The sequence below is a fragment of the Neodiprion fabricii genome, chromosome 6 (assembly GCF_021155785.1).
Source record: "Neodiprion fabricii isolate iyNeoFabr1 chromosome 6, iyNeoFabr1.1, whole genome shotgun sequence".
NCBI classification, from domain to species: Eukaryota; Metazoa; Arthropoda; class Insecta; order Hymenoptera; family Diprionidae; genus Neodiprion; species Neodiprion fabricii.
The window spans coordinates 15,435,227-15,443,706 of record NC_060244.1 but is presented as its reverse complement, the minus strand read 5'-3'; positions in this window follow the sequence as shown (position 1 = coordinate 15,443,706).

The window sequence follows — 8,480 nt, the reverse complement described above, 5'->3', positions numbered from 1 at the left end:
TTGTTATTAACGAACGAATTGTTTAATGGTACCATTTTTTGGCGAGGCTTCTACCATTTTATACATTCTGTAAAAAATCTTTCCGATTACAAATAATCCGTCGGGTTTGACGAGGAATTTCCCATTCATATTCATTCCGAATGACCATACGTTAGATATCTGCTATCGGTAGTAAAATATTGAACACGGTGAAATTTAGAGTGATTCGTAAAAAATAAATATCTTAATTTCGAAAGAATTATCTCAACTTTTCGGATTATTCAAGACCATGCAAATTTTTAATCACATTATTCCATTTCATTAGATTCGACCATTCGCTTTTAACATTTTTGGGTATAGTGAGATGTCGCCGATGTTACGTGGGGGTGAGGGTGAAACTGAGCGGTGGTAGTTGGTGATTAATTGAATAATCTGGCTCCCACGTAACGACAATGAATAATAATTGAAACTAAGAGAAAGACTTACCTTCCGGTAAGCCGGTAATTTGTAGGATCGTGTTGCTATAGACCTGTACAGGTCTGTGAGATTTGTTCAAATAGTTGAGGCTATTTTATAATAAAGAAAATGGGAAGAGGGTCGCTCAAAATAAATGTTTGAATAGATTTAACTGGTAAAAGATGTAGTATATTCTGGTTCAATTTAGTTATTGAAATATCTGGTAACAATCGATGGTGATAAAAATATATATGAGCCAAAAATAACAATTTATAAAGTTTTCAAATTGAATAAAAATCGCGTGTTATACTATTCTAGAAGATAATATTATTTGGTACCAGGAACATCTACTCTGAACGATGGTTATAACTAGCTGGTCGTGAATATTGTATTGTATTGTATCTCTCTTTTTAGATTATCTTAAATCGTTTAATATAATATATATATATATTTTTAATATATATATTTAATCGTTTAGTCTTATTTGTTAATTCTTGGAAACAATAAGTGGAATTTAATTGGGGGTAGTGAAGCTAGCCACCAATTCTATGCTTGGTTTTTGTGAATTTACTGAGGTAGTTTTGATTATCAAGGTGAACAAGAATTCGTCTAATTTAGAAGATTTACACTCGGATTGACTTAGCTTTTGGGTGAATCGGTCGACGAGATTGAGAGCCGTCGGATCGTGTCGGTCTGCGTCGGTAGAATGTTGGACCAGGGGCCTCACCTCAAATTTGGAATAGTTGATGAATCGAGTGATGTAGAACGTTGGTCACTAAGTCTTTGTAAATATAGAATGATATCTTGTTACCGAGAGTTATAATTGAAAGTGTCTGTTTTCTGATTTTAATGTATGATGAAATTAATTGGAACGATTTATTTATTGAAAATGATAGTGTAATTATTATTATTATTACTTAAGATTACCTGATTCGGTTTGAATCAGGGCCGAACTTGATTTAATTAAGGAAAATGGAACTGCATAAAAATGTCTATTCGCGAAATGACAAGATTTAGTAAAGAACAGAAAAGATGGAAATGTAGACGATAGCGAGTCTTTTGCAATTAACAGATTAACTGAAGCTCGAATTTAACGAATTAGCGCGAGACTTTAGGCCGGTCACAATTAAGATTTTCCAAACACTACTCTTGCTCGAGAGGGCTAATCCGGGTTTACGTCCACGCACTTCGCGACTTGACAGACGAAAGACGCGGCTTCTTGGGCCCGAGGGTCCAAGGAGCTGCAGTTGTAATTAGTTACAACGGTAATTAGCCAATGAGGTGCGAGGGCGACCTCCTGGTGCCCAAATCCACATGGTCAGCGTTACTTCACGCTCTCCAACGGTGTTCCGACGATTCTCAATCTCGTCGATGACACATTAAAAATATAAACAAAAGATATCTGCATGCAATGTTCACACATTCATTCATACATTCCAATGAGTAATCTATTTTAATTTGACGGTTCTGAAGGTAGTGGTTTATCCTAGTTATTGATTATAATTTTAATTTAAAAAGAGGAATATTTCCAGGCTGAGCGCTACTGATACTAACTCAGCAGTCTCTCATCTCAGTTCTTGGTACCAGATAAATAGAATAAAGTTGAACCTTATACTAGGGATCGTTGTTGGTCTCTACGTGACTTTTGCCAGGAGGGGTGGAACTCGCTGTTATTCGAATATGAGATTTGATGAAATGATATATTCGTATAGAAGTAATCAAAGAAATGAAATGAAATGGAATTTTGAAAAAGGTACGCTAAGGCAGTACGTCGGGGCGTAACACCGACACATGGTTGTAAGAGAACAGAAGAGGACCCATGTATTTGTATGTGTCTTTATATGATAAGGAGGGGAGGGCACGAATTCTCTGCCAAAGTATATTTTTATCGACAAGTACTCATCATGTTATGGATTTTGCATTGAAAAAGCGAAACAACCACATGAACACGCTTATATTTTACAGGATAATTCGTCGTAACCGTTGGACGGACGCAATGTCACATGCCGCGAGGATATCTTCATGGAGTGGTGAACTATGTTCAAATTACATTACTTCGCAAAGGATGTTATAAACTCCCATCAACCGGGAGAAGGAACTGTTTCGCACAACCCGCAGCTTCATAGTACCTCGAATCTCAGATACTGTTTGCTTGCATTTAATATTTCAGAGGGTATAAAAATAATCCTCAACGTCGATGTCAACAATTGTTTCATATATCCATAGTAACATGAATAAAGTGTTACAATATTATATATAATCATTTTTTGAAACCCTTTTCACTAGTAAAATAGCTTCGAACATAAAATTATTTCATTATTGTCAGTAGAGTTGTGTGTAACAAGCGATGTACAATTTCAGAATGATTCCGATACAGTAATACCCCGAAGTTACGCTATGGGTCGTTCCGGCATTGACGGCGTAAGTCGAAAAAAACGTAAGTCGCGGTGCACGTTTTATACGACTCTATAATGTACATATATATATATGTATAAATACTTACCAGAGATAATCATGTATGTACCTCATAGAAAACCTCTGAAGAAGAATGAGAAATACTCTTTATTTTGGAAATATAAAATGTCGAGCACAGTCGTCTGCCGACACAAAGTTTTTTTTTCTCGCGCACAGTCACTATTCGTAGACTGAGCGAATAATCGAATACAATGTAATGCACGGACGGAAAATAAACATGACCATTCAAGTTTGCCGACAAGGAGTAGCGGAGTTGGGCGGTGGGGGGGGAGGGGGGCGACCGATGGCGTAACTTCATAAAACGAAACCACAACGATTCGTACCCGTTTTGTTTCGATCGTATTTTTCGAACATATTTCCAAATATTTACGAATGGTGAATGGTGATATTTATGAAATCATTTTGAAAATACTTCGTGCTGTGTAAAATTAATATTGCGCGATACGTTTTAATGTATATGGGACATTCTTTTACAACCAAACACCTTTGTGACCGACACATTTTTGATTCAGCTGAAATTTTTTTCGACGAGTTCTATACCGAAAAAATACGGATACGTATTCGAGGATTTTTTATTTCACATATTTCGTAAAATAGAGGGGATCGAAAATTTGATAATTTGGTATTTTTTGGTTCGGAGGACTCACTTTCAAAAATTCATAACGCCAATTCTATTTGAGCTGGAAAGTTCGTTTTTTTCATCTCAAAGCTAATGAAATGAATTTTATTACAACAATTGTTTCATTAACGATTATTCCGAAATTTATACTGTTATAAACAATTAATATCTTTTAATCGATCTTTAACAATTGCCCCAACCTCGTAGCGAGTTCTTAGCACAACCATCGTATTCTACGTCAAATTTTTTATCCATAACATATTTTGAAATGATGGAGAATACGATGGTCGTGCTGAGAACTCGCTACGAGGTGAAGGCAATTGCTAAAAATCGATTTAAACATATTAATTATTTATAACAATATAAATTTTGGTTGATCGTAAATGAAACAATTGTTGCATTAAAATTCATTTTATTAGCTTTGGGTTGAAAAAACGAACTTTTCAGCTCAAACAGAACCGGCGTTATGAATTTTTGAAAATGAGTTCTCCGTGCCAGAAAACACCAAATTATCAAATTTTCGATCCCCTCTATGTTACGAAATATGTAAAATAAAAAAATCCTCGAATACGTATCCGTATTTTTTCTATATAGAACCCGTGAAAAAATTTTAAGCTACATCAAAATTGTGTCGGTCGATTTTTATCTAAATCTCTCCGATTCGTCAAAGAATGTCCCATTTGCTATATTCACCGTAAAACCATCAAAATAATCAGTTCGGTCGTGATGCAATCGCTACACACATGACGTCATTATTTGCATGCAAAATTCGGGTCAATCCTGTTGGTATGGTTACCGACTCAGATTCAGGCCTCTTACCGACCGCGTTTTGTCTAATATTGTGTTGCGCTACTCCCCGGTGGAGAGTACCACCTTCGAATGGTTTAGAACCAAGGAAACTTACGCAGAGGGCGCTTCGATCAATTACAACTTTTAGATCCAGGTCAGCGGCACCTTAAAGGGAGGAAGGAGAGAATAGAGGAGGATCTCAACTGGGCAGAGAGGAGAATGAAATGGCATTTGAGGGTGATAGCAGCTATCGAGGAGAGAAGAGGAAACAGAATAAGAATAGGGTATGCAAAGATTTGGATAAAAGGGAAATTGTGGAAGTGGGATGAGATAGGAGAGGTGCTTAGGGACGGTGCAGGGAGAGAGAGAGAGAAGGGGCAAAGGGAGGGGAGGGGAAAAGTAGGGGAAGGTGATAGGGATAGGACAACAAGCGAGGAAAGGCAAGAGGGAGGTATAGAGGCACAGGCCGGGGGAAGTAGGGAAAGGCAGTTGGGGGAATGGGTAGTGGAGAGGGGCAGAGGCAGGAGGTGCGGGAGAGAAAGAGGAGTGAGAGGGAAGTAGGTGAGACGGAAAGGGAGGATTGGAAAGTAGTTTTCTGGAATGTGGCGGGGCTTGCGAGAAAGGACGAAGATTTTTGGAGGGGTCTAAGGGAGTGGGATGTAATATTTTCAATGACATGGATAGAGAAGAAGGGGTGGGAAAGGGTTAGGAATAAGTTGCCGGCAGGGTATGAATGGGAAGTGCAGTATGCGGTGAAAAGAAATAGGAAAGGAAGAGCAATAGGCGGAATGCTGTCAGGGGTAAGAAAGGAGATAGTAAGCGGGGAAGGAGCAAGGGAAGAGGTAAAAGAGGGGATGATAATAAGGAAAATAAGTATAGGGGGGGGAGGAAATGGGTAGTAGTAGGAATATACGTAAATGGGGACTTAAAAGAGAAGACAGGGGAATTGAAGGAGCGGGCAGAAGAGGCAGATGGAGGAACAAAAGTGCTAGTGGGGGGCGATTTTAATGCCAGGACAGGGCAGGAGGGGGGAGGATACTGGGGAGAAGGAGAGGAGGAGAGTAGGAGTAGGAAATCAAAGTACAGGAAAATAAAGATAAAATAAAGATATGGGGGTGGAGGGAGTGGAGGGCGGTCGAGGCGGTACAGGATAGATTTTTGAGATGGACATTAGAAGTGGATGGGCGAACACCGGGATATTTAGTAAGGAGGAGCTACAGAGGGAGAAGCTAGAGATTAGGGCAGGGAGAAGGGCATGGAATTTTGAAAGGAAGCTGGAGAGAGGGGAGGGTAGCGAGTTAGCTAGGAGATGCTGGGAAGAGGTAAGGGAAAAGGTAGAAGTTGGGAGGCAGGGATCGAGATGGGAAAGAGAAAGGGAAAGTTTCTTCGCGGAAAGGGGAGCAGAGAGTAGAGAGGTAGTCGCGAGACGGTAGAAGGGAGAGGTGGAGTTTAGGGAAATAGAGGAGAGAGAGGGAAGAACAGAGAAAAGAGAGGTGGGAGAAAATAAGGGAATCGAGGTACAACAGATGGTACAGGTTAGTGAAGGGAGAAGGGATAACAGGTTATCTGGGAAAGGGCTCGGGGGAAAGCAGGTGGACAAGGCTGGCAAGATTTAGATTAGGAAGCGAGATGAAGGAGGCAAGGTACTGGGAAGAAGAGGAACAGAGAAGGTGTAGGGTGTGCGGGGGGGAGGAGGAAACATGGGAGCACGCATGGGAAAGGTGCGTGGGTTGTGATAGAAGGCGGGAAAGCTGGCAGGAGGTGGTGAGGGAGATGTTACGTGAGGAGGGGGCGGGAGAGGTCTGGATGAGAGAACTGGAAAGGATCAGGGAGGTACGAAAGAATGAAAGAGTGAGAGATGAATGGGAAACGGAAGTCGAGTAGGATAAGGACAAATAGGGAATAGAATAAGTTAAAATAGGATAAGGTTAAGTAAAGATAAGGATAAAGAATAAGGAAAGGATAAGAGGGAAAGTAAGGGAATGGCAAGGCAACGGCACAGGGCACAGTCAATTAGAAAATAAGTAAGGATAAGGTAGGATGTAAGAGTAGGATAAGAATAGGTTAAGAAAACATGTAGAATTATTGTAAAGGGAGAGGAAAATGGGAGTCTTTGTAACCCCAAGGGGATCAATAAATATTACATACACAGCCAAGTTGGACAATTTTTTAACCATGAAAGTATAATCTATAATTTGTGTGACAAAACTCAAGAACTTTTCAACTGCACTAATTTTCATCACCCACCTGCACTTCTCGCTGGATTGAGAGCAACTGATTTTCTCGGCACCACTTTCTGAAAAGTATCTTTCTATGTTTAGGTTACTTGAACTCAACACCGTGGGCAAAGTAAACCACCCCTCCTAACTCTCCTAGAGAACGATATTTACTCCATTTTTGTGTATCGCTCTTGCGATTAGTTCACTACCACAGCTCTATCGTACGTGAGACGTGTGAAAATTCTTCTCCAAGAACTGTCTTATCATCTTACACGCGCTGCACGTTCATTCGAGAAATATCTAGACATGTTCGTCAAAGAATATTGCATACGGTTGTCCGCGACTTTTCGACAATGCGTGACTCAGGCTGTTGTTGCTTGCCCATAAAAGGGACCGTGCCAGCGTAGAGCAGTCCTTCTAAAGCAAGTCTTGCAACGATAGCTTTGTCAAGTGTGTGCGATTGAAAGAAGTAAAAACAAACATGGATTCTGAAAAGTGCTTGAAATTAATAAAAATCATGGAAACAGTGCTTAAGATTTTATTTAAGAAATCTTCACCGACAGAAATTCAAAAGTGGATTTGATTTGGAACCCAAAATACCAGACTTTTGAATGAAATTTTACGAAACAACGGCTCAACGATCGGACAGAAGACACGTATTTTGACCACAATTGGAATCTTGAAATGGTTGACAACTAAATTTCGACAGATTCAAAAAGTGGGTGACGGATTACAAAACCGACGAAGAAGCGATCGAGTACAGTGGGAAGATTTGGAGACAGCTTTCGAGAGCCACATTAGAACGGGAGCCGCAATCAATCTGCGGCATAAAGATTTGAGCAGGTTCTTGGAAGATGCCAAACACCTCGACGTTGGAAGACTGAAGAAGATGCTGCAAAAGACAGGAAGTTTAAAAGCGAACTGTCTCTTATCCTGTAAATTCAGTGTAACGAAGAACGCTGAAATTATAGAAGAAATTAAATTTTTTAATACCAAAAATCAAGTCATCCTCCAACGAGCGGACATAAACGGGTGGTTTGAAGAGAATGTGCCGCAAAAAGTGTTGACCAAAGTGGCGGACTTCCAGGAAAAAGACTATGGCTGGTCGTTGATTGAAATAATCAATTTGACTGTGAATATTAACAAGTACGTACCATTACGAGGAGGTGTGTTCACATACATACCACCACCTAAAGGTGTTCAAGACAAGAAGGCTGTCATCCACATTCGTAACAACAACTCATACTGCTTTCTTTGGTCGGTCGCCGCAGCCTTCTTTCCAGCCAACAACAATCCCAGCATAGTTACTTCGTATCCACATTTCAGCTTAGTACTACGGTACGATGGTTTGAATTTTCCAAAGCCTTTAGATAAAAAACATTATTTCAAAATTTGAGAAACTTAACAAACTTTCGATTAACCTCTATGGTATGTATAAGATGTTTATTTCTTTTTTCTTCTCTAGTCCCTCCAACTCAATTAAAACCGTCCCTCTCCCTTCTCTATCTACCGTTCCTATTTTTTTCATACTTTTTTTACCCCCTACAACTCCAATTTTTTTCCAAATCCTTTCAATTTCATTTTTCCACCTCACCCCCTTTTTCTTTCCTCCCTCGCCTTCTTTTCTATTCCTAGTTTGATTTCCTAATTCTTTTTTCAGTCTCTTCATCCATCCCCTCCACCTCTGTCCTAACACCATCGCCCTTTTCCATACTTTTTTCTGCGGCGTCAATTTCTAACTTTTCCAGCCTTTTTTCCATTTTTTCTAATCTTTCCCTCAATTCTTTTTTCTCCTCCTCCCAGATCTTTCTGAACTTCTCTCTTTCTGTTTTTCCCTCTTCTCTTAGTATGTCCACCCTATTTCCTATCTTTCCACATTCCTGTTTTATCCTAACATCTATCTCCTCTAGCTTCCTCAAAATTCCTTCCATTTTCTCTTTTTC